Source organism: Dermacentor variabilis, chromosome 7, assembly GCF_050947875.1.
Source record: "Dermacentor variabilis isolate Ectoservices chromosome 7, ASM5094787v1, whole genome shotgun sequence".
Classification (NCBI taxonomy): Eukaryota; Metazoa; Arthropoda; class Arachnida; order Ixodida; family Ixodidae; genus Dermacentor; species Dermacentor variabilis.
Window position 1 is genome coordinate 86,671,553 of NC_134574.1, and position 27,835 is coordinate 86,699,387.

Consider the following 27,835-nt stretch of genomic DNA (forward strand, 5'->3'; position numbering starts at 1 on the left):
GCGGTTAACCGAGGGGCCCGATTTTTTATTAGTCATATCATAAGAAGGCCAACAAACACTGCCACCAACGACAACGTAGGGGAAATTACTTGTCCCTAATGAATGAAGTAAAGAAAGGATAAATTAATGGCGATGAAAGGGGATGAAAGAACAACTTGCCGCCAGGTGGGGAACGATCCCACAACCTTCGCATTTCCCGTGCGATGCTCTACCGTGGAAGCCGTTTGAACAACCACTTTCTTGGGTATTTGTTTCCTAGCGGAACCCTGGCAGTGTTAGCCAGCGCCACCTGCGCCAAGTTGTTTTTTTCATCCCCGTTCATTTCCATTAATTTATCGTTTCTTTATTTCATTCATTAAGCGCGAGTAATTTCCCCTATGTTGTCCTTGGTGTCAGTGTTTGCTGGCTTCTTATGACATAACATTCGAGGAAACGCATTCGACGTTGCAGCCGAGCGGCGAGGATGTCGACCTCTCTGCTTATCTCTAGCGGGGACGAGGGGCACCCCGACGTCGGACACACCGGGGCAGCGGCGCAACCGAGGAAGAGGAGGAGGAGGAGCGCGAGCGCGAGGAGGTCCCGGCTGCGCCACGTGGCCTGGGTCGCGCGCTTCGCGACCACCGCGTGTGTGTCGGGCCTGGTCGTCTTGGTGATCGTCTCGGTCACGCGCACCGTGGGCAACGCCAGGGAGAAGGCAGCCGCCTGGAGATTCGTCCACGAGCCCGACGACGACCCATGGTGGGCATCGCCCTTTGACGCGGGCGCTATATGCACTGTGGCTGGCATCCTTTCGGCGGGCACGCGTTTACGGGAAACTTTAGCTCGCGGACTCGTAGGTAAATACACGGGAACGGATAAGTCGTTGTTTTTTCTTTCTTTGTCGGCAACCACGTGCACTGAATCTGATGAGGCTTCCTGCATTTCAAAAAGAAAAGTTATTCTCTAGTCACTGTAGCGAATAATTCTTTTAGCAGTCTACTTTCAATACACGTTTTTAAAATCGTAATCATAACTCGGCAATAAAAAAAATGTCACAACTGTGTAAACTGCAGTTAATAGTACATCTAAAGCATCCAAAATTGATGTATTATACACCGCTGTGAAACACCTACCACTAATATGTGGTATTACTTTTGCAAAACCCTTGTAAACGTTGTGACAAATACACGTGAGCTGTAACTTTATTTATCGAACTTATCCGCTTTAGAAGCTCTAACGCATGCAGTTTACAGAAATGGGATTTCATTTTGCGTGGAGTTACAGATTTGTAAACATGGTGCTTATAAAGAAAAAGGGGAATTCAGACATCCACCCAAACGTAGCAAATTGCTACAAAGAAAAACCATACGGCTTCTCCGAAAGAAAAAATTGGAAGATGCCTAAGCTTCGCCTTCAAGAGTGGAACGCGATAGCGTTATCGCACCCCGTTCGCACCGCCAACTCAAAACGATCTACACGAGCCAAACGTCGTGATCGGCACGCACAGCCGGGCTGCGACGCGCCATGAAGGCGGACGCGATCATGGGCGAGTGGCGCGCCACGTGTCGGGGCAGCGCCGTAGATTGCGAGTATTCTGTGTTTGCCGCAAGATGGCTCTGCGTGTGCGCAGAGCGCAGAAGAAATGTGGCGGAAACGTACTTCGCTACTCGTGTAACTGCGACTTCTGTAATTTACATGCTCATAATTACCAATATACACCGTAGTATAACTTCCTACGGCACGTTTCTAAGGCAACACCGCATTCACTAGAGGCGCCTTTGTCCCGCTTTCAACCATTGAACTCGTGCCTGAGTGGCAGCGTCTCCGTTTCACACTCCGGAGACCTTGGTTCGATTCCCACCCACCCCATCTTGCAAGTTTTTTTAAATTTATAAATTGCCTTCCGGGATTTTTCGCTCACCGCCAACGCCGACGACACCGGCTTTTCTGCGGCACGAGCTCCTTAACGCTGTCGCGTTAAAAAGCCTCGCAGTTGAAAAGTTCGTCCTAGTCCGGGAGGGATTCGGTCCGGACGAAACAGGACGAATTTTTCTTCAACTGCGACGCTTTTTTCTTTCGAGGAACCTGTATGGGTTTCCTTTGTAGCAATTTGCTAAGTTTGGTGGATATCTAAATTTCCCTTTATTCATTGCTTCTCTCCACCTTGCGGGTTTCCGCAGAACTATTACGTGTAGCTCATGGTGCTTCTATTTCTTTTTCTTTTCTTTTAACTGACCGACTTCCGGCAAGTATAACTAAATTTCAGATCTTATATCCACATTCTGCTTCCTACAGCTACTGGAAATCAACTTTTTTTTCCCGGAAATGCAACATATCTATTTCAATTTGGTTCAGGGGTGGTCTCACAAAAGCTTATCGGCGTTTTACAGCACTTGAATAAGTGGCGTCGGTGTGGTATCCGGTCTAAAGCTTCAACTTATGGGCCAACTGCAACAAAGCTTTACTTCGACTAAATTTGTCATAATTGAGTAGTACATACCACTGAAGCTATCTCGGCAAGGTCGCAGGGTTGGCAATTGTATAATGTTCTTGTTGTCGGCCTTTCCGTAGCCCCTAAGCAGACGACGTGTAAACATGGTGGCCGTCGATATAACGCACGTCCCAGCACTCAGCCTCCAAGGTTCTTCAGCGCCCGCGGGCAGCCACGGGCAGCCGCTCCTTGTCATGAAGGTCATTCCATGGAATCGAGCGTTCTGTCATGCGTCACTTCCGGCGGCTGGTGATGGCGGCGTCTGTTCAGCCTGGACCGTCAAAATAAAGAGCTCATTATGTGCGGGATTTTCGTCCTCTTGGACGGCCAAGACTTGGTCAGCCAGGAACAGGCTGGGCAGGGCCGCCTCCTACACGGCCAAGGCGTTATCGGGGCTAGTGTACGTTGCCTTGCACTCCCAGGGCACGTGCGCTAGCGTGTCTACGTCGCCGCATGCGGGGCAAGCGTCGTACGTCTCCGTCTGCAGTATAGTCTGAGCGTAAGAGACTCAGGTCTATAGTCAAGAACGGCACCGCGAGCGGCGCTGCTGGATGGATGGATGTTATGAGCGTCCCCTTTGGAACGGGGCGGTGGGTTGCGCCACCAAGCTCTTGCTATTATACTGCCTAATGTCCTATCTAGGTTAAACAAGAAAAAAAAAACACTATGAACTCCCACAACCAAATTTTCTGATCCCCTATTGCGAACTGTGCTTTTGTACGTCACCGTTCCTTTTTTTTTTTGTCGTTTTCCTTTTCTTCTTCCACATGTCCTCCAATCGCCTCTTACTTTATGCCTACTGCGGACATGTTTACTTTTCCACTGCTATCGCTGAACCCAAGGGCTTCAAGGAGGCTAGTGGTGCCTTAATTGACCGCTTCACATTCTAATAAAACATGCTCCATAGTTTCCTTATAGCGCTTTACCGCAGGAAGCGCATGCTTCTTCTTCCTTCTATCTCGCTTTATAGGAGCGTGTTTTAAAGCATCCCGATCTTGCTTCGAAAAGTAGTGTGCTTCCCTTTGAGTTATCATAAATTGTTTCCTTCCTGATTTCGCTTTTTCCTCCTTAGTTACTCATGGTAGGTTTTTTTTTTTTTTCCATTGCCGCTACCCATGAGATTATTTCAGCTACGCTGACTTTCCGCTTGACGTTCTTTGTTGCTGTATTGCCCACCCTACAGGCCGCATACTTGCTGGTAAGCTTCCTAGTTCTTTTCCTCCACTATGAATTAATGTTTTTCCTGTACAGATATCTCAACATTCTCCGAGCCCATTTACTTTCTTCCATATTCCTCAGCCGTTCTTCATACTCAATTTTACTGCGAGCTTCCCTCACTTCAAAACTAGTCCAGCCCATATCACCCTGCACAGCTTCATTTGTAGTCTTCCCGTGAGCGCCCAATGCGAGGCGACTCACTGACCTTTGGTTCCCATCGAGTCCTGCTTGTACCCCTGATTTAAAGCAAACAACCGCAATTCCAAAAGTAAGTCCTGGAACCATTACACATTTCCAGATACTTCGGAGGACCTTGTACCTATTGTATCCCCATAGCGCTTTGTGCTTCATTATGGCTGCATTTCTCTTCCCCTTCACTGTTATTTTTTCCTGTGTTTCCATATATCTATTGCCTTCGTTTATTTATATACCAAGGTATTTATATTCTGTTACCCGAGGTATTTCCTGGCCCTGTATCGCCACTGTCTGTTCACTGTTTTCATTGAATACCACAACACTTGATTTTCTAACGCTAAATTTCAAACCTAAATTGTTGCCTTCCTGTCCACTGCGGCTGCACCGGCGTTGAGGGCGCCGCATGCGGGGCAAAATTAAACTAGCGGGTGGTACGCCTCTGCCATCTCTCGTTCGCACCGCCTTGAGTGCCTCTTGCACTGCGCGTGTTTGGGCACGTTTGGTACCGGGCGTGGTGTATGCGTACGTGCGTGTGCGTGGACGTTTTATTCGAAGGATGACGTACACGCTTCTATTTGCCTTTAAGAATATCGGTACACTTGACAATTATTTTTATGGCTGCAATGCGGCTAAAGGGCAGCGTCTGCTTAGCCATGCAAATGACGCTGAGCTGGTAATTGGAAACGACATCGTGTATGCCGCTAGAAAAATCGTCGGCACATACGATGCGTGTTAGCTAAAGTCATTTTTGCAGTTTCCCACAAAATGTTCGCTACAAATCTGTGTTGTTTCTGATGGCGACGATGGACTTACATCGACACTGTGCGAAAATAAACAAAATATATCGCCGCACAGCACAAGTACGACATGCGCACACAACTTTAACTAGTACGTCCCCTACAATATAGTGTAGAGGCAGCAATGTAAATAGCTTGGCCATTTTTAACTGTGCTCAAGAGACGGAAGTTGAAAGTATCAGTAATAATTTCTGCTTCAGCAATGCCGGCGCGACCTAGACGCGGGCGTGTATCGTCCAATAACTCGATCGATCGGTGCAGTAGTGATGCAGGAATGAACTCCGGTCATGTTCAATGCATCGTGCACATATTCAATTTCTCGGCACGCGTGAACTTCGGCCACTGCTAGCGCATGCAACGGAAGTGGTTGCCATTCTTGGTCAGCGCACAAACAGACCAAACACGAGAAGGAAGACAGGACAAGCGCTGGTCGAACAAATGAAAGTTTTTGTATGAATAAAGGGATTATATACTGAGTAATCATGAAATTCATGTGGGTTACATATAAAAACCGTCATACACTCACGAGTGATCAATGAACGAGCTCGCTTCGTTTGCCAGTTGTTTACTTCGTTCGGCGCACCGCAGTAATCCATGTCTGTCGTCTGCTTTTCTCGTACGATTTTCTTGTGAATCTGCAGAATTTCACTGGTGGCATCAACCCTTTCGTGTTTACACTGCTGTCGTGACAGTTAGCATGATAATAATTCCCTGTCATCCGAAGAGGCACCGTCGCAAACAAGAGACGTTTCGCGCGCAGCGCGAACTGAACGCTGGCGCGGCTGTGAAGGGAAGCGGCGACGGACCTACACCCGTTGCAGGTAAAATCGTTCCGCCAGGGGAGAAACGAGCGCTGGCGTCTAGGATGAAACTTGGCGTGCGGACGTCTATTATGTTCATAGTGAGGGGGTGGGTACACTCTTCGCACGAGGTAGAAGTGTTTGGTAATGTCGTTGTACGTGGTGGGCACGTCCCTGTTCTCCCTAACCTCATTGTCGCCGAGCCGTTGCCCGGAACCGGCGCGGTCGATTAGCGCACCCGCGGCCTCGTGGGCAGGCTCATTGAGCTCCTTCTCGGTGTCCATTTAAAGCTCATCGCAAGTTGGCCTTGCCATCGTTCACCCAACGTAGGAATCACGCGCTCTAATTATAGCTGAAACATATATGCCGGAAGTTAAAACGTTGTCGAATAATCTTCTGAACACAATATTACAAGGAATCCGTGCAAACTTTCAAACGCCGCGACTTTCTGGCGATTGTACGTTGCCTTCTACAATTGTGGCTAAACACTTATAACGAGACAACAGCACGAAGCATTGACCTACTTAAGAGAACAAATGGCACGTGCCACTTTGATAGCGCGCCTGAAAGAAAAATCAAAGCGAGCCCAAGGTGTGGTTTAGAGCCCTCGTCGACTACATAACGCAGGTCGTGAGGCCGGCACCTGTTGAGGTGCAGCTGTCTAGGACTGGCCGCTTGGTCGACCAACCTTCAGATCACCGGATTAGTTCTTCGGTCACAATTAACCAGTTATACAGCCACGCGCAAAATCAGGCCAGCTTATAAATCAGGCGCATATACGCCCCCACTAAGCCACCCTTGCACACTGCACATTGAGTAGGTGAAGGCAAAATGAAATGTTATGTTAGCACCCGTTCAGTGCCCTTGCCATGAGTATAATTCAACAAAGGAACATTGTGCTGGTGTAGTAACTCTTCAGCAAGCTTCTTTGCCTCCACAGCTAGATCTTAGAGTCTCGGGGAGCTTGATGTGTTCACTTGCGCATACTGTCACTGACAGCAAATTTGCATACGACGTTTCGTGTTTTCCTAGAGATTTCCTACATTTGTAGGAATTCGTCCAGGGTCTATGTTCACAAAGAAGCTCTTGCGCTAGGATTATTTGTAAGAGCAAATGCTAGCCAATCCTGATGCTCGGCATATTATTACAGATAAGTCAGTGGTAAATATCACTTAGGAACGAACAGCTGTGTGTATTCGGGCCTAGATTTGCAGTTTCTCTTTTGCCTAACGTATGCAACTGTAAATATATGACTAAGTTATTAAGTTATCGATTCTATGTTTCCAATTAACAGTAGCCCTAATAAACCCGTGCAAAACTTTGTAAACAAACAGGTTTAGCAGAAGCAAAGAAGCGGGGCCAGTATTCACACACACACACACACGCACGCACACGCACACGCACACGCGCACACGCACACACACACACACGCACACGCACACAAAAGAAAGGCAGTTTTGCTCGACCACGAAGCATCGACAGCGACAGCAATGTATAGCGTTGCGTAGGGGCTCTTCGCACGGTTTTCGAAGATGCTACACGTTGGCAGCTGGCGCGAGCCAATCGTGATGTTAGACATATTCTTATCGATGGCAGCCGACCAACGGCACACGAAAATCTTTATGGCTTCAGCTTCGGCTGTCTACGCTGACATTTTTTTTTTGTTCGCTGCTTTGAACAACAACTTCTACAAAGTAACCTCAAATATAAATTGCGTGGGTTAAAGTTCCGAAACTGCCCAGTGGATCATGAGGGACGCCGTAACAGACATATTCGGAATTAATTTTAACTGGGTAAGCATTTCTATGCCTACCCAACGAGGAAACCCGTCCGTCCGTCACGGAAGACGATCGCTTTCAACATAAGGCCCGCAGCAGCGAGAGAATTGACCTTTGTGCTGCCTCACACTTAACGCGAACTAAGCGGCGAGAACACAGTGCACACGAAGCTATCAGCATTCGGCCCACTCTATCACCATAGCAGATCGCTTTCAAGATAGGGCCTGCGCGGTCGTGTCGTACGCAGCCGCCGCCTGAGTACGGTTGATCACGGTTGATAATGTTTCGACGCGGATGGATAGGCGCTAAAGAGCGATAACGGTTTATAATCATGTGTCAACCTAGAAATTCAAGTGTATACGTCTTGCAAGTTCGCCGGTTACAATTCGTAGATTGCAATGTATGCCCCAAATTATTGAATTCAGTAGATAATTAAGTAATTGTTAATTAGTTGAATATGTGTCGATTTTTCGTGCATGTCATCCTCTCTGAATAATCCAGCTCAAGGACTGGAATTGTGTTATCTTCAACAGGCGATTTTCAAAAATTCTATTAACCTTATGATGATCACTCTGCATAACCACCACTTAGTCTACCGTATGAAGAGCATCGCAGATCAATTCAAGTAATACCGGCTTTAAAAAACCACGGCCTCTGCCATAGCTAGATTGGGCTTTCGGACAAACTCCACCAATTTGATTTACAGCGCCCCCTTATGATGCCCCCCCCCCCCCCCGACTTGGGCACAGGTCATGTTTGTCATCGTTAGGTTTGGCTTACAATATTACGGCAGCGTTACGTTTTGCTGCCATTAAAGTTTCGACGATACTTTGTGGTGACAGTGCGCTTCGTTTCTTTTTCAGGCCAAACTTGACTATCATAACGCAAGAAGTTTGGGGCACGGAGGACACGCCACATTTAATCGGCTTTGCAACGGTGAACAACACGCGGAGTAGATCGTCGAATAGCACGGAATTATTGTCACCCATAGCGTCATTCGTCTTGCCACGAGATGCTTTGAAAAATAGTACCGATCCGTAGAGAACAATATAACGGCAAACGTGTTTATGAATGTGTGCACACGTGCCAACACGACGCATATCTTATTCTGAATAAACCATCCAAACGAATCACTCATGTAAACTTCAATGTATGGGATTTCGCGAACGGTCATCGTGAATATGTCAAAACAGCTACGCATGACTAGATGGATGGATGCTATGAGCGTCCCCTTTGGAACGGGGCGGTGGGTTGCTCCACCAAGCTCTAGCTATTATACTGCTTAATGTCCTACCTAGGTTTAAAAAAAAACTATGAACCAACGCAATGGCGCACTGCCACGGTGGTCCTCATCCCAAAACCCGGCAAACCCCTTAACCTCGACAATTTACGCCCCATCTCTCTTATTACATGCGCGGGTAAAGTAGCCGAGCACGTAATTCAAAACCGAGTGTTACGCTACATTGAGGAACACGAACTCCTCCCACACACCATGGTAGGGTTTCGACCCCACCTATCCACCCAAGACGTCATGTTACTCCTAAAGAGACAGATCTTCGACGTTAAAACAAGAGACGTTCGAGTCATCCTCGCCCTCGATCTCACGAAAGCATTCGATACCGTCTCGCACCGCTTCGTACTGGAGTCTGTGGCAGACGTCGGCCTCGGCCACAGATTTCAGGAGTACGTACGCTCCTTCCTAGAAGACAGAGAAGCCCGACTGCGAGTCTCGCAACTTAAGTCGGACCCCTACATGCTGGGCTCCGTCTGAACACCACAAGGCTCCAGTCATCTCTCCATTACTATTTAATATAGTGATGAAGGGACTCGCAGACAAACTTCGAAACATGCCAAATGTAAACTGCGCTCTATTCGCAGATGATATCACCATCTGGAGCCCGGGAGGCTCCCTGGGAGACATGGAGCAGGCATTACAGTCTGCCCTAGATGCCACGGAAGAGTACCTACTAAACACAGGAATGAAACTATCCTCAGATAAATCGGAACTATTGCTATTTCGCAAGTCTTGCCAGGAGTCCGCTACCTAACACCTCTAGACGAACTTCCGATCGCACTACACACTAGAGACGATTCCGCGAGTCAATCACATACGCATTCTTGGGCTCCTAATCGAATCCACCGGATGCCACGGACACACGATCAAACACTTAACCGCCAAAACCGAAAACATCATCAGACTCATCCACCGAGTCTCGGGGCGCAGGAAGGGTCTCTGCGAAGATAACCTTCTGCGCGTATACCACGCGTTCCTTATGAGTCACAGTAATTACGTCGCCTCTGCCCACAACTGGACGAAAATAGAAAAGACGAAGCTAAACACACTCATGCGCAAGAGCATCAAACAGGTCTTGGGCATTCCACAAAGAGCAAGTACAGCAAAGGTTGACCAGCTAGGCATGCACAACAACATCGACGAAGTGATTGAGGCTCAGACTATGGCGCAAATACTCCGCCTATCCTCGTCCAAAGCCGGTAGGCTAATCCTAAATGAAGCCAATGTCTCCCCTTCTCCCTATCTCGAGCACGCGGTTACCCTACTGAGCGAAATTAGAGACCAAATACAAAGTCTCACCGTTTCCCAGAAACGTCCACCCACAACACAACGTGGGTAGGCGCCGGGCCCGCGCCCGCGCGATTCTCGACCGCATCGACGCGGATCGTGAAGCCACCGCATTTGTGGACGCGGCCCAGTACGGCAGCACATTCTCTTTCGCAATAGCAGTCGTGGACGGCAACGGAACGCTACGATCATCCGCATCGGTTAAAACGACCACCAGCGCTAAAGCAGAACAAATAGCCGTAGCCATCGCCATGGCAGACCCCACATTTACTTACGTTTTCACGGACTCGCGTGCCGCAATTCGGGCCTACGAATGCGGCAACGTATCTAAAGAAGCAGCGCGTTTACTAGTAGCGAGCTCAAAAGAGCGCAAATGGTGCCTCTCCTGGTTCCCCACTCACATGGGGAAAGACATTCACCTGCAAAAAGCTAACCTCAATGAAACGGCCCACGACCGTGCGCGAGAACTTGCCCGCCGCGACGGTCCCACGGCCTCTGAGGGGCTGGACATTCAGTTTAATGACCCGCTGCTCACTTACCAAGAAATTACCTCCCACTATCGGAAACGCAGAACCAAATTCCCGCTCCCGCACGCCAAGCTCGAACGCGCGCAGGCGGCCGCGTTTCGAATGCTACAAACGGACTCGTATCCGTCACGAGGCCTACTAAGCCACTACAACTCAGAAATCCCGGCAAATTGCCCAGACTGCCCAGAACTTTATTGCTCACTCTCGCACATGCTATGGCAATGTACCGCGTTACAAAATGGCCCTCTCTCCAGTGAGGCCGAATGGGAAGAAGCCCTCAAAAGCCCGGATCTCAAATACCAACTCAAGGCCGTCCAGAGGGCCCAAGAACTGGTGGAGCGTCACCACGTCCCCGTCCCGACTTGGGCGTCGCCTACGGTTTCGGCCGGAGGAGTTCCCCGCCTGGGATCTTCAACGGCTTGAAACTCCTCAGTACTTCAATAAAGTTCTTTGGCTGGCTGGCTGGCTTGCTGGCTGGCTGGCTGGCTTGCTGGCTGGCTGGCTTGCTGGCTGGCTGGCTTGCTGGCTGGCTGGCTTGCTGGCTGGCTGGCTGGCTGGCAGGCGGGCGGGCGGGCGGGCGGGCGGGCGGGCCGGCCCTATTTTTAACTTTGCTTTGTACGTCTCCGTTTTTTGTCGTTTCCTTACTTTTCTCTACCAATCTTCCAATCGCCTCTATTGCGGACATGTTTACTTTTCCCCTGTTCTCGCTAAACCCAAGGGCTTCAAGGAGGGCAGTGGTGCCTAAATAGACCGCAAATAAAGTTAGGGTGCCTCGATGTCCTCCTCGCCCGCCGCTGCGGGCGAGGAGGACATCGAGGCACCCTAAATAAAGTAAAATAAGGATGCCGCCTGGTGGCATCCTTTGCAACGAGACATATCCACAAGTAACTATGTACAACCTGTTTTAGTTTCTTTATTTGAAGGATGTGGTTTGGTCGTACGTCATGGCCAATATGTAAGCATCTGTCAACTCGGTTGGCATTGTTGGCGGCTATCAGTGCTGTCAAGACAAGATGGCGAAATTTATCGCCAATACCTCCCCATTATAAACTGAAGAAACTTGAACAAGAAAGCTGGCCTAACGTCAACGAAATCGAATACAGATCATGACGCAGAATAGCTAAATGTTTCTAGAGGAATTCGCAAAGAGTTTCGTTCGTAAGCGCCGTTTGCCATTGGCCAGCTGACTTCAGTAAGTAAAATGTCAAACATTACGATCGGAAGGTAGCCGCTCTAACGAACAGTTATACGATGAAAACAGTTTTGTGAACACGAGCCATCTTCTTTAGCCGAGGCTCTTATTGACTAGTAGTCACCGACTATTTTCGACATCCAAAGCTGGTTCACCTCCATTCACTATCTAATGCCGCAAACGTAAAACTACCGAAAATCCATCTTTGAATCCGACATGACATTCGTGATCATGTCGGGACGCAAGCACGCTGCCACTTAGTGCCGGTCGCACGCTCCACCTAAAGTGTCGCCACTCGATGAAAATGGTGCATTCGTTTGCTCCATCAAGACTTAGGCCAGACACAGCGTCTGCACTAGGACCAATCATCGAATACTTTGAGGGCCGCAGGGTGTCTAACAAGTTGACATTTCCAAATTCCCCGAGTTTTCCCGGTTTTCCCCGAGCACTTTAGCAAAATTCCCTGAATGAGCCAGAACTTCGTTTTATGTCAAGACTCTGGCTGACCACCATGTTGCTCGATGCTGTCAGTCTCTAGTAGGCATGTTGAAAAAAAAATGACTTAATCCAGTTTGAATAGTAAAGAGCAATATCTATTTTATTTAAAAATAAAACAGTGAGCACAGCGAAAAAAATGGTAAAACCCATTCCAAATTGAGTCGAACATTTTCAAATGCGAATGAAAAGGAAATGCATACATAAGTAAATATTTTTGAATATGAGCTATTTCTATCAACTGATAGCGAGCTCGTCAGTATGAGGCCTGAACTTTGTCACAACTAAGATTCTGTCTTAGCATCTGGAAAGTCAACCTCAACTGTCCTGACATACTCGCAGCCTGTACGCATCTGTGTAGGGTTTCACTGGTTTAAAGAGTTTATTTTTGTTTGAATGAGGGACACCTGCATATAGGCGTCAGCCAAAACTTTGTTTTTTGACCTCAAGCTCCTTCAAAGAGGCATGCTTTCCTTCCCGTTAATTCCTCCGTGCGTAGGTCCTTTCTGTTGTCATCCTCCTTCTGCCGCGCGTTCACCTCATGGATCATTTTAGGTACCCTCCTGGTCAGTTGTACAGTCAACGTTCGATTTTTCGGACTCCCTAGAGGCCTCAAAGACACCCGAAAAATCGGGCAGTACGAAAAAAATGAATGCATGTCTTTAACTGCCCTTAAGGGCTAAAATTGCCGCTGGCACGTCCGGAAAAGCTCTTAAGGCCTGCCAGTACACTCATTAGGCATATCGGTGCTCGTACTGTGACTGGAGACGGGGGCGCACACGTGTATAATTAAGGAATACTTGCTGCGTCCCGTAACAATTGCCCCTTCCCACCCTTATCCTTCGCTGCGTAACAATGCTGTACTAAGGCAAAGCTTTCGGAGACTGGCATTGCGCAACGCGCTGTGCTCTGCGAGCTTCGAAGCGCGAGGATTACAAAGGCGGGGTCAGTGCCATTACTGACAGCGGTGAATTCTTTCAATGAAAAACACAGCACCACACGGAAGAAGCTTAATAGCGAACGTAGAAGAAGCTAGGCCTAACGTTGCTGCGGTGGTGGCTACGGCTGCCAGTGGATCTGCGTGCGAGAGTGCCGGTTCGAGGCGGCGAGATAATCAAGATGGCGGCGGTGGTGGCTTTGATCAATGCCATTTCAGACCTGCAGTCAGGGCAATATACATTGACTATACGGAGTACGTGGTGGTGCCGCAAAGCCTTGCGAATTATCGGGCATGTTCGAAAAATCGGGCGTCTGGAAAATCGATCGTTAACTACTCTGGCAATACCTCGTGCCGATGACACGGCCGCAACGACGATTCGTTGAAATTCCTCTGTTACTGTAGCCAGCATTAACACGACTTTTGTTCCCTTTCAATAAAGTTACAACTAATTTTCCCTGATAAAAGCACAAATTTCCTGAGTTTCCCCTGAGTATTTCCAGACTATATTCAAATTCCCTGAGAATTTTTGGTTTTCCAGGTTGGTAGACACCTTGGACCGTAAATCGAAGCCTCCTTGGATGCTCGTCCGTGCACTGCCATCGTTTCTTTCTTTTTTTTTCGCCGCCATGGCGTCCTTTATCAGGGTGTCTACCAAGTTGACATTTCTAAAGTACCTGAGTTTTCCAGGTTTTCCCTGAGTGCCTTTGCAAAGTTCCCTGAGTGATGCAAAACTGTTTTATGTCAAGACGGGCTGAAACCATGTCGCCCGATGCTTTCACTCTCTAGTGAGCATATGAAAAAAAAATGACTTAATCCAATTCGAATACTAAGGAGTAGTGTTTATGCTATTCAAAAAGAGAATAGACGGGAGAGGTTAGTAAAATGCACAGCAAAATGACTTCGAAAAAAATTGCAAATTGAGTCGGACATTATTCTCAAATACGAATAAAAAGTAGATGCATACAGAAGCAAATATTTTCGAATATGAGCTATTTATATCAACTGATAGCAAGCTCAGTAATATGAGGCCCTAACTTTGTCACAATTGAGATTCTCTCTCAACAGCTCGTAAGTCAACCTCAACTGTCCTGACATACTCTCAGCTCGCGCACGACGCCTCAGTGTTGCGTTTCACTGCTTCAAAGAGATTAATTTGGTTTGGATGAGGGTGGACGTCTGCATCTCGGCATCAGCCAACAGTTTTTTGAGCTGAAGCTCCTTCAAAACGGTGGCAGCACGCTTCCTTTCCCGTTCATTCCTCAATGCGTAGGTCCTTTCTGTTCTTGTCCTCCTTCCGCAACTCACTCGCCCCACGGACCATTTGAAGCATCTTGGTCAGTTGCACAGTCCGCGTCCGATTTTTCTAACTCCTTAGGCGCTGCGAAGACGTCCGAAAAACCGGCCATTTGGAAAAAAAAACAGATCCATGTCAGTTACTGCCCTTAAGGGCTCAAACCACCACAGGTACATTCGAAAACGCTCTGAACACCTGTTGGTACACGTATTAGGCATATCGGTTATCGTACTGTGACAGGTGATACCGGGTGCACGCGTGTATAATTAAGGAATACATACTGTGTCCCGTGGCAATAGCCCCTTTCCCACGCTTGTTATGTTTCACTGCAATACTTTTGCGTATGCTTCACCAAGTAACATTTCTGTACAGAGGCGAAGCTGACTCTCGAGTACCGGTATTATGCAATGCACCGTGCTTTCTAAGCTTCTCAGCCAATCGAGAGGACCACAAAGGCGGAGTTGGTGTCATTGCTGACAGCAGCGAATTCTTTCAATGAAAAACATGGCACCCAACGACAAGAAGCTTAATAGCGAACGTCGAAGCAGCTAGGTCTAGCGTTGCCGCAGTGGTGGCTACAACTGCCAGCTGATCTGCGTGCGTGAGTGCCGGTTCGAGGCGGCGAGATAATCAAAATGGTGGTGGCAGCGAGGTGGTGGCTTTCATTAATGCCGTTTCGGACCTGCGGTCACGGCAAAAAGTCCTGAAAATCGTACGGCGAAGGGTCCTTGCGTCCGAAATCTCAGACGTTCTGATACATTCACTCTATGGGGTACGTGGCGATGCCGGGACGCCGTCCAAACTATCGGGCATCCAGAAAGTCGGTCATTGAATGTACTCTGCCAACTCCATTAGCCGACGACAGGGCGTCAAAGCTTGACGATTCATTACGATTCCTGTCTTACTCGAGCCAGCATTACCGCGACCTTCGACCATTTCAATAAAGTTACAGCAAATTTTCCTTGATAGAGGCACAAATTCTCTCAGTTTTTCCAGACTACTCAAAATCCCTGAGAATTCCCGGTTTTCCCGGTTGGTAGACACCCTGTTTATATACAAAGCGAGCTTTGATTCGAATGCAATCGCCTGCCTCCATGAAGTGCCATTCGTGCCCCTTGACGACAATCACAAGATAGCCCGCCTCTCGCTATGCAGGCTTCACGTACAAGCATACGCCAAAAGTACTACTAGTCTGGCTTTGCTCGCGACTTCAAGCAATATGGTAAGACTAGGAGTGACTGCCGGAGACGCAAATTATCACCCGCGTGTCCCGCTGTTGCTCCCTATCGATCCCTGATGCTCCCGTATTAGCAGGTAGGCATGAATTTGCTTGCACTTTTCTCCACGTGCAGGACGTACTCCATCGCGGCGACCGCGCGCAGGCGTTCACTGTACGTATTCGGTAAGGAGATAGCGTCTGTAAACGATTGTGTGCTTTCAGTTTGCCCAAGATTATTATTTAGACAGTAAGAAACTTCTCTCGTTTCGAAAGTACTTATAGAAATGTCCGGGAGATCTCGCGCGTGGTGTTTTCAGTGAGCGCTGACAGCAAAACCTACGAGGAGCGCGCCGCATGATCCCTCATACTACGCCAGCGAGGAGCTTCCGATAGATGGCGACTCCGTAACTCCTCGCCGCCAATAGCCGAGGTTAATAGCCGAGATAGAAATATTTCAGTGCCGCGAACCCATGATTTCAGTAGGTGGGCTCCACTGCCAAGCGAGACGCTCTCTAACTCGCCCCGTCTAGCCTACGCAATCGAAATTCCTTCCCTACGTTCTCCCATACCGGACCTCGAGGATCGCGTGACGCATACGTCACAGGCCCCGCCTTCTTTTTTTTTATTCTCCTCGGTTTCTTTCTTTTTTTTTGCGCTACGCTTTTCCGCCGACGGCGTCGCGCGCGAGCAGTTGTCTCGTTCGCGCAGCGCACTATTTTGCGCGCTGTGCACAAGGAAACATGACTAGCGGTATAATTCAGTGCTACACGAATACCGAGGCAGAACAAGCGGATCGCAGGGCGTGATCACGCGCTAGAACACGGTAGAAAATGGCATAGTTTCGGTACCTGCGCACGTGACCACACGACCGTGGGAACAAGCAGATTAAGCGGTAGTACATCTCTCTTGCTTCGGTGCGAAATAAAACAAAAAGACACGCGGACATTCAGTTTGTGTGTTTTATTATTTCTCTAAACTTCAATTCGTCAATTCAAGCAACAGATAGCACAGATAACATATGTTGTCTTGAATAATTATCGCAGTCACGTGTCACCACGAGCGACGTCACACTGCGGACACGATTACGTAGGCGCAGGAGCCCGACTACATCACCGTCCCTCTCCGGGCGGATTCGCTGCGAGTGAAGATACAAAAGGCGGTCGGATTGAAATTTCGGGCCTTTCCGCGGCGCGTAGCGATGTAACACTTTGCAAACAAGATTGTTATCGCGCGATGTATGCTCTGCTCTTGTCAGCTCAAAATGGCCAGACCTGGTGAGGGGCCCTTTAAGTGAAAGGGGCCCTTCCCCCCTACTCTCGGAAGTGCAGGAGGGGCCTGGCCACGCAACTTGAACTACAGGCGTATCTAAATGCTGGGCAGAGGTAAAAAAATACAGCAGCTGTATCAGTAACTGAAGGTACTGTACCTCAGGTTGAAAGGTAAGAATGATGAAGGGCACATGTCGGAGAACAGTCTTACATGAGTGCAGACACACTCTGCATGTGTCAAAAAATAGGCTCGAGGTCGCGGTTTCGACCACAGCCCAGGCTACCGAACTTCAAAGGGGGCAAGATGCAAAAACGCTCGTGGTACCTTGATTTAAGTGCACGTTAGAGAACTCCAGGTGGTTAAAATATTTCGAAGTTCCTCATTACACCTAACAATCACATCATAGTATTTCGGACGAAAAACCAGACAAATTATTTTTTAATAAGTTAAAATCAATAAATAGCAAGGCACAATGTGCGACCTCTAAAAACTGATCAAAGAACACCGTCATGCTGCCATGTAGCCTAAAGTACAGGCCCGTGCGTTTAACTTGTGAAAATTTTCGGCGTGTAGTATATACTATAGTATTTCCTGCCTATATAAGTATTGTGCCTAAATGTGTTACTGAAGAACACATTTGGCTTAATTACGTTCTGTTATGCAGCGACCCATAGATGACCACAGCAGTTTCAGAAAGACTAGCATAATCACATATCTCGCCAAAAGACACTGAATGTTTATTACCAAATTATATAGCTGTCACTTGAGCAAAACCAGAGGAAGACAGCCTGGAAAACGAGATGTCGTTCAAGGCAGGTCCCCAATACCTTCTCCTCGAGAGCCTGACGCCACAGGAGGCGATGCACATGAGAGCTTTGACAAAGTAAAGCTCAAGTTTTATGCGTCTGATATAGGTGAAAACATATAGGTGCAAGTTTACAACTGCGCCGGTTTTACTTCCACATTCTATCCCTTTCGTTATACCTGGTTGGTATAATCAGTGCCAGTAAACCTGTGAATTCCTAGCGTTTGGATGCTCAGTTCATGCGATTATTCGAAATGACACATTGGTTTTGAGCAGCCTTCTAATCACCTTGATTAAATTACTTAGACGGCAAACGCCTAGTGCGTCAGAAAATTTCCTGATGACTGTTTCACCCAAAGACGCAAATTTAAGCATCATGGCTTTGATGAACGAGGTTCTTGTGGTCTTTTATTTTTTTTTTTTTGCGCACACGCAGCTTGTCGTGGTCATCGAGTCTCCTTGTTCACATGAGTCTGGCCACGCCGCAGCACACATGCTTACTCAGCAAAACATGCTTCCTAAAATTTATATTGCTCTTGAAGCTTCTAGCTTTGCTTCGCATACTAATCCTGTGCGTTGCTATCGCATTTATTGATTCGCCCTTGCTGCGAAACTGACTTTTTCTATGGGTACCCAAAGTCTGGGCATTTTACTTGCACGAACTGTGACGCAGCAGAGTGACTTTCCTTGTATACGACCTTTTGTAAAATCGTAGCATCGAAGCTCCAAGTAGCAGTGGTGTGTGGCATACACTGCTATACGGATCGCTGAAAGGGACGCTGCGAGATCAGACATTAACCGAGCACATCATTCCTTGGGCTTAGAATTAACCGAGCACCTCATTCCCTGGGCTTAGCAGAACAATGCTGCGCTTCTTCCGATTTACCTTTTTCACTTAGCTCTCCCGCAGCTCTGCCCAAGCAAGTTAACACTATACGGTGGATGGCGCTTGCTTTGATAAAAGGGGGCGCAGGGGAGGAGGAAAATGTTGGTACTTTGGAAAGAAAGCATGCACACTAAAAATTTCAGTGTGTTCCTGTTTCATTAGATGCTTACCATTTTTTAATTTTTTTTCAGATGGGAGAGCCTGCTCTGGAGATGACGATCGTTGTGCCAGGACATCGACGCGTCACCATGCAGCGCGTGGCAGAGCTTGACGACCTCTACAGAAAGCAGGGCGTATGTGACTTTCTGTTATTACGAATACTTTTTGTCCTCAGAAGCTGTTAGCGTATCTGGCAATATATACCTGCATTTTCGTAAAGTTTATGAATTCGGTTTCGTTCCACATATTGATAAATGTTGCGTCAAATCCTACAAAAAATATATTCGGCAGAGACACTGAAGACTGCTTACTTGCGCGAATATGGAAGTATTTACCGTTCGTAGACCTCAGAACGTCTTGAACGCACGTAGTAGGCACATATTTAGTCAGCCAGAACCGTGGAGTCACCGTGGCTTCGAGGAAGCGTCCTCGTGCTGCAGCTCGAAGGTGTAGGTTCGATTCCCACCCAGACCAGAATGTACCGTATTTCCTGTTCAAAGCGCATAATTTATTTGTTTACAGGAACCATCTCTGAGAAATTTGACGTCACTCCGAGCATTTCTGACGTGTTTTTACTGATTGAGCCGACGGCCATTTTTGGTACCCTCTTCCGGTCACGCCGGCGGTTTTTCTTGTAATGGGGCATATAATGCTTTCACATTAAAATCTTTCTGCGCAAATGTTGCCCTCGCAGGTCCTTGAAGACATTCTTGGAAATTTTCTCATGCCGAAATAGCACTATTGGAATAAACCCTTAGAGCATGCTTATTGAGAAGAGTTCCTACAGCATGCAAAATTAGCTGCAGCAATGTAGCTGACTGAACGAATGGTTAACGAAAACAGCTATAGCCCCTTTACCTTGCCCCCTTTTTTTTCTGATAACCATTTATTTCGCACTAGAAGCTATGTCACTGAAAAAGTCACTGCTAACCTCAAAATTATCTGCTTGTCAATCACTGCTCTTCCAAGTTTTAACGCGACAGCGTTGAGGGTCCCGTGCCGCACAAAATCCGGTGGTGGCATCCTGCGTCGGCGGCCAGCGTCGAACTTCGTTCTCGGATTGTAATTTAAATATACGAGTAAACATATTTCTGTTACGTGAAAACTCAAACAAACCCCTTTCCTAGCGTTTCTACCATTCATATACCGGCGACAGCGTCCGCCATTTGCGCGTGCCGGTGCTGGAATATCTCGGAGTTCACAGAGCGGCGCGCCTGCTTGCAGATGGCGCTCGCCTCCGCCGCATCGTAGCCCACACAAGAGGTCGCATTTCTAACAGAAAGCCCACCTTCGTGTAAAGCGTTCGCCGCGAACGATGTTCCGGCAAACATTATGGTTACATACGTTCCAGTTGCCGGGAAGCGTGAGAAGCAGGCAGGGATCTTTGAATGCTGTCGCGTTCGACTCTTAAAGGCGAAGCTTAAGCGTCATCCAAATTGTAAAGGAATATTATAGTTAATAAAGTGCGCATGTGACAGTGCGCCATTCTTAATAAATATCAAGGACTTCATTGCTTTTACCAATCAGTCTTACGGCTAGTGCGTAATCGTTTCTATGTTTTACATAATGAATATTATGAAAGGCCGGAAATGTATACCATACGAGGTGTGACCCAAAAAAGAATGAGACTGGTCCAATAACTTATTGTACTTATTGAATCAGTTCTCTGTGACATTATCACCTTCAAAGTAGTCCCCTTCAGCATTCACACACTTCTGCATTCGGTGCTGCCATTGCTGGTAACAGTTGTGGAACGAGGTTTTTGGAAGGCCCTTCAGGAGGTTCTCCGTTTTTGCCTGAACCTCTTCAACTGAGGTAAAATGGGTTCCCTTTAAGCAAGATTCAACTTCAGGAAATAAAAAACAGTCGCATGGAGCCAAATCAGGTGAATAAGGAGGATGCCCCATCACAGTAATGTTTTTGCTGGTCAGAAACTGCTTGACAGATAGGGCCGTGTGAGCGGGTGCATTGTCCTGGTGCAACAGCCATCCATCACTCCACAACTGTGACCTCTTTTTCCTAATTTTTTCACGAAGTCTTTTTAGTACTTCAATGTACTAGTGTTTATTAACAGTCTGACCTCTGGGAACCCACTCAATCATTAGAATTCCATTAATGTCAAAGAAGACTTAACATTGCCTTGAATTTTGATTTTGACATGCGTGCTTTCTAGGGTCTTGGGGATCCTGGAGACTTCCACTGCATTGACTGGCGCTTACTTTCTGGGTCATAGGTAAAAATCCATGTCTCATCACATGTTACAACAGATTCCAACAAATTTGGCTCGTTTGAAATGCGTTCTAACATGTCCACACACATGTCCTTACGGCACTGTTTTTGGTCATCGGACAGAACTTTTGGAACAACCTTCGCACAAATCTTGCTCATGTCTAATTCGTCCGTTAAAATGCGCCGAACAGCTTTCCTATCCAAGTTAACCAACTGCGCCACTGCACGAACACTTAATCTTCAGTCACCACGGATCACGTCAAGAACTTTGGCAATGTTTAGGTCTGTAATCGCTGACCTTGGGCGCCCAGCACATTCATCATCTTCCACACTTCCAAACGAGACAAAGGTTCATCTCCATAAGCTTCGGTTAACATTTCAAATGTTTCCGTGGCTGATTTCTTAAGTTTCACAAGAAACTTGATATTGATTCGCTGTTCGGTTTTTCCATCAGACATTTTTCCGGCAGAAGGCAGTTGCACGTGTTCACTCAATGACGCAGCACTTCCAACTGGCGCGACTGGTTCCGTCGAAACTGGCTGCATGAAAGGAGGAGTTGTGTGGGATGACGTCAGCAAAACAGTTGTTGCCAACTCCAATCTTTTTTCAAGCTACACACTTAGTCTCGTTTCTTTTGTGTCACACCTCGTATACCTGACATATACCACCTGACCTGAGTTGGCGTTAAAGAAGCTCATTAAAGGGACACTAAAGGTTACTATGAAGTCAAGTTAAAGTGATAAAGCAATGCTCTAGAACGTCTAAGGCGTCAATATAATTGCGAACAGAGCTTTAGTAACCGAGAAATTGAGGTAAATGCGTGACACGATTACAGACCTCCCAGCGACATTCCGGTACAAAACCGATGAAGAAGGCGCTCCTCATCATAATTTGTCACTAGTACTCAACTACTCATATTAAAAAGATCATTTCGTTAGGTTATAAGACGGAAGAGAATGCTACTGGTCTACTTCTGTTCGATTCTAATAAAAAATAACATTTAACGTAGTAGTATGGGTGGTCGAAAGGTTTCGTTTTCGCTCGACTCTGCACGCTCGACTCTGCACGCTCGACCCTGCGCCATGCGCGCTTTGGAGTTTCAGTTGTTTCGTTATCGCGTCGTGCTGCGCTGGTTCTGCTGGCTCGCGAAACTTGCATTTGGAACAAACAGCGAGAATACCACGTCCATGTGATGTGGGATGCGCGAACGGTCCGCGGAACTTGGCCTAGGCCAGTTGCGGCGGCGAATCCAACGTTACTTATCACTGTGTGCCAACGAGTGAACCTCTCCGTTCGAAGTTGTTGAGTGCTCTACCTCTGCCACAGGGCGTTGGCAAAGAGCCGAAAAATCTCATAGTGTGCTCGCTGCACTTTCGTCTAGAGGATTACGAGTTCAACGCGGACTTACTGAAGTCATGTGAAGTGCCCTTCAAAGCAATGCTTTCCCGTAGCGTTGTTCCGTCGGTCTTGCCTGCATTCTCCGAAGCGCAAGAACTGCAGGTCGAAGACGGGGCGGTGAGTTCGGCATTTGGTTCTCATGAAGGAAAAGCTACAAATGTGCGAATATGTACAGCCATTACATACAGTTGCCGTCGTAGTAGTACGCAACGACGCCGGCAGCGCGAGCCCTCAGCAGCAGGTCACGTTCATCAGTGCTTAAATCGCTTAAGTCGAGCCCAGCATCGCTAGCCTATGTGTCATTGTAAAGGTCGTCCATTGCAACGATCGTCAAAGTTGGCGTCATAAAATATAGAACCAGCTTATCGTTGCGCGTTTTCCCTTCCGCTAGCCACCATAGTTCCACTTTCGCGCTGCTGTCAACTCTGTCTTGGCTCTGTTTCCGGCCGCGTGTTTGCGTTTAGCGCAGAAAAGCCGTAGCGCCGTCTGCGGGCGCCGTTTTACTCACCGACGGCGCAACGTCACTATGAGACCATGATGTCACCACTCCTCGATCGGAGGGCGGGCGATTTGAACTGCGCTAGAGGTACGCGGGCGCTTCAGAATGCACTTTCTCTTAAAATAAGTCTCTTCGAATGAAACAAGCGTTTCGAGGTTTCTAGGATGGTATTTCAAAAGTCCACGTTGACTTAATATTAACCTTTAGTGTCCCTTTAAGGAGCAGCACATCCAATGTCACATACCCAGTGGCTCAAGTTCGTCCAACAGTTGGTTTTAAACTCAGTTCCCCGACAGCAGGCCGATTCCCTACCCATGCGACCGTGGACTACCCAGTGACATACATACATACATACATACATACATACATACATACATACATACATACATACATACATACATACATACATACATACATACATACATACATACATACATACATACATACATACATACATACATACATGCATACGTATGTATGCATGTATGTGTACAGGAGTGCACACATCAAGCGCAAACAAGTGTACAGGAGATGTCGTGCATTAATATTGGTCCGCCTTCTCTTCAGGCTCTTGACCATGCAACATCTCTTGGAGTAGAACTTGACAATTATTTTAAATTTACAACTCGCATATTTTATTAACCCGTAAAGCGGCATGTGGTGTCAGAATACTAATCAAAATCTGCCCCTATTTTCCTGTACGTATATCAACTTCACTCTACTACGCATTTGTTGACAGCCACATCCCTTACTGCATTTCTTCTTGGGGCAATACCTACGTAACTCACTCGGCGCCCCGGGCTGCTGCACACACAAAACCAAGCTTTGAGAATAATCGCTTACAGCCATTTTTCATCTAGTGCTCTGCCCTTACTCCGCACGTATAATATTTTGTCAGTAGTGGATTTAAATAAGTTTTCTCTTGGTATTTTGACGTATAAATTTTGTCTAAGAGAATTACCAATTTCGTTGATAACAAAAAACCAAACCCCACATTTCACTGGCACTTGAATTTCACACTCACTGAACTACCCCAAATCACACTCACCCTCGACGACAAAAAAATACCCACAGTAAACCGCGTCCGCATTCTAGGACTCCACATACAACAGGACGGCGGAGGCGCATACACCATCCAATGTCTCAAGCAGACCACCTTCCAAATCATGCGAATGGTCAGCCGTATCACCACCAGACAATACGGACTGAAAGAAGACGACATTATACAGCTCGTCCGGGCCCTGATAATCAGCCGCATTGCCTACGCTGCCCCGTACTTGCCCCTCACTCCCAAGGAACTTGATCAATTAGACGTACTTCTTCGGAAAGCCTACAAGCAAGCGCTCGGCCTACCACCAGGAACAGCGACACTCAAGCTTGAAGCCCTAGGAGTCCATAATACTATAAGAGAAATTATAGACGCCCACCTCACAAGCCAACGAGAACGACTAGCCCTCACACCAACAGGAAGGACAGTCCTAGCGCGCCTAGGCTACCCCACACACGGCAAAGGCCACGAACAAGCAATTCATCTGGCCCCCAACTTCCGGGAACACATCAAGGTAGCCCCTATCCCCAGAAGCATGCACCCGGAACATCATGCCGATCGTCGCCAAGCTCGCGCAAAAACTCTACAGACAAAATATGGCAGTCTCCCCACCACACTATACACAGATGCCGCGCATTACCCCCAAAAGGCAGCCATGACGGCCAGCGTTGTCGACTGTAACCTACAAGAGGTGGTCTCGATGACGGTCCGCACTGCCAGCGCCCTCGTAGCGGAGGAGACAGCCATCGCCTTGGCCATCACCTCTAGTCCGACCAACGAGTACGTCACAATCATTACTGACTCCCAGGCAGCTTGCCGTAGCTACGCGAGAGGCAGAATATCTTCAATAGCCCACCGACTCCTCAAACAAGCCTCCCAATTGCCGGACGTTGAAATAGTGTGGACTCCAGGACACGAGTCCCTCCGTGGGAATCAGCGTGCACACGCTGTAGCCCGAGCTCATGCCTCCCGGGCGCCACAAGAGAGGGATACGGCCGCCTCCATGGAGCCCGTACCTTTACAATACAACGCCATACTACAACACCACAGATTGAACAGACGACAATACCCGCCTCCACACAAGACCCTCTCACGTGAAGACGCCGTAACATGGCGACAACTACAAACCAACACATACCCCCATCTAAGCAGACTACACGCAATACACCCTACACTATATTCATACAAATGTCCCCTTTGTAATGATTACGCCTCCCTATATCACACCACATGGGCGTGCCCCAACGTGAAGGCGGCCCCGCAAATACCCAACCCCACACCCGAGCAGTGGGAGGCCGTGCTGACTAGTTCGGACCCTCGTAACCAGCAGCAACTGGTGCGGCGGGCCCGGGAGACAGCAAGAGCCGCAGGAGCCCTGGACTAAGGGCGCCTCCCGCACAAGCAGAAAGACACCTGCTTGTCCTTTCTTTTTAATAAATGTTTCTCCTCCTCCCTCCTCCTCACACCATAATAACTACCTGCTATCGAAACAAAAGACTAACTAGGCAAACTTACTGCGAACTTTTCGGCTACATCAATATAGAATTCACTAGCGCCCTCCATTAAATCATCTCCTTCCATTTATTTTTTTAAGAGGAAACTTCGTCACCACTTGTTGGGAAAATGATTGTTTTGTTTATTTTACGCTTCTCTTTGTGGAATAGTATGTTCTCTATGTATGTATTTATTATGTGTGTTATATGCCTATTATATTCTCTATGTGGATCTGCCTTTTGTGTTCATACTTTGTTGTTATTACCATGACTTGACTTTTTTTGTTAATACTTTTTGTTTTCATAGGATTGCTACTGTTGGTAAACGCATTAAGTTTACTTTTTCTATGTATTTATTGTTGGAGGTCGCTCCCCAGTCTTTGACTATGGGACCTCCTAGAGTTAGTTTTTCTGTACAAAATTTCAATCGCATCAATAAACTGAAACTAAAATAAACCGGACATAAACTTGTTTAGAGCTGTTTTCGTGCACGGTGAGGGGCGATGGCATGTCCAGATAAACCGGCGTTTAATCAGCATTGCCGATTTGCCCTAACTGGAAGTTCTTCGACTTGCGCAGCGAAGTAACGCGGCGCTGGAAAGCCACAAGCAGCTTTTCGAACGATTTGGGCAGCTTTTGCGAAATCGAAGGTCGGCGGCGTAGGGAAAATCCAGCACAGCACATATAGCGATAAATCCAGTGCTTGCTCGCTTTGACAGCAGAGCTCGGTAGCCCTTTTTTTCTTGCAAGCTCCTTAGCTTTTTCCTGCATAAGATTCACGCTCGCAGCTAGATGCGCGGCACGCTGTTGCCATATGAACTCCGTCAGGGCAAGTTCGATTTCCGGGAATGTCCCACTCTTCGGGCCGCGAAAGCTTCTCTGCACGCGAAAAGTGCTTCCTTCTGTCGACGCCACCCGCGAATGCTTGCCTCGTTGATACCAAACTGCCTTCCGGCCACACTGTTGCTGACGTCCTGTGCGGCTGAAATAACCGTTCTCTTGAAAGCAGCCGAGTGCTGTTTTCGTGGTCCGGCGTTTTGGTCCTTCAATGCGGAATAAAAAAGATGCACTTCGCGAAGCGTAGTTTACACGTGTGCTGCCAAGGTGCAATAAAGGAGCAATGAAGAAACTATGCTGTAGTCACGCAGCAATAACGAAACCAAAAGTTCTAGCCCCAATTTCTGACTGAAATTTTTCTTTTGATCCGCATATAGTACGAGGCGAAAATTTGGGACGCTAATAATAGGGCAAGAAACCTCGTATTATATGCGCCATCTTACGGTATGCAGAAGACAAAGATAGGCAAAGTGCTTTACTTTATAAAAACAAAAAACTAAGTAGGCAGGCCGTAACCACTACGTGTCTACGATCCACGTAGTGATGGTTTCCCATCTGTGCCGTATGTGCGTTTATCAGAGACGTTCAGCACTCCGAACATCGAAAAATCGCAAGCACGAACGGTGCAATGGCCTGTCTGCCACAACTGCGAATTCGCAAGTGCGAAAACGCACTCAAATTAGCACTATGTAAGACGGCCTTAAGAAATTGTAATGACATGCTATTAACTGACTAATTACACAGGAGATTGACTATTGCGAAACGCTTTCCGCATATTCGACGAGCTGGCAACGGAATCCAACTTTCCGCTTTGAGCGTGGCAGTCCATTGCGTGCGACATATCTCATGAACAGAAAACCTTGAACAGGAAAACGTGAGCCCTCGGGGACTTTCGGCGCAACCCGCTACAACATAGTTTGTCGGCTTACTGCGTTTCCTTCGTTGTAAAACTGTGAATCCCTCGCGCACCTGCAAAAACGCGGCGGCAATCGGAAGTGGGTGCGCGCTCGGCGGCAGAGCACGTGGCTACCGTGTTAAAGTTGCTGCCAACGGCAGCGCCACCGCATCTTCCTGCCGCAGAGCCGGGGTGTAGGTACACTGGGAGTATCGACGAACACACACTACTCGCACACCTCTTGTGGGTGATTTCATTGTCCGTTCAATGATCGAAAGCCTCGGCTTTCGCGGACGTCAAAATTCATAAGTCAAGTAGCCCTAATTTTATGCCATTTCGCTATGTTCCCTACAATGCTCACACATGTTAGATGTTGCCAAGATGGGCATTTACTGAGGACATCTTGTCGTAAGATGTCAGAATGGTAAAAGAAAGACTTCTTTTACAGCTCCACTTTCTCTTCCAGGACGAAAGGAGGTTGGCGGTTCACGTCGAGAAAGAAAGATCGGTGGACCATCTGCTCATAGGCGTGGAGCCGGTTACCGCGCAGGTAGCACGTAAGAGATTTCGCTTGATTCAAAATTTTTGCTGGCATAGAATGTGCATGTGCAACAGAAGTGCTACACAAAATTACAAATGCAGTCTCTGATCTGGCGCTTGTTGCCTTTGTGGGTTGGGGGAAATGGGATGCAAAAAGCAGTGTTCCTGTGAAAAGTCTAGTATTATACAAACCCGAATGTAATACAACAGGTAATTTTAAGACCGCAGGAACAAGAAAAGAAAGAAGCAATGTTTTGTCAGCTTATGATAT

At 47.6% G+C, this 27,835-nt stretch overlaps 1 long non-coding RNA gene across 1 annotated transcript; it reads left to right on the forward strand.

Moving 5' to 3' along the window:
• The first annotated feature begins 456 nt into the window (after positions 1-456).
• LOC142586910 (uncharacterized) lies at positions 457-27,579 on the forward strand. Its single transcript, XR_012829289.1, has 3 exons — positions 457-738; positions 18,658-18,759; positions 27,473-27,579. It is a non-coding gene; the product is annotated as an uncharacterized LOC142586910 (long non-coding RNA).
• The last annotated feature ends 256 nt before the right edge of the window (positions 27,580-27,835 follow it).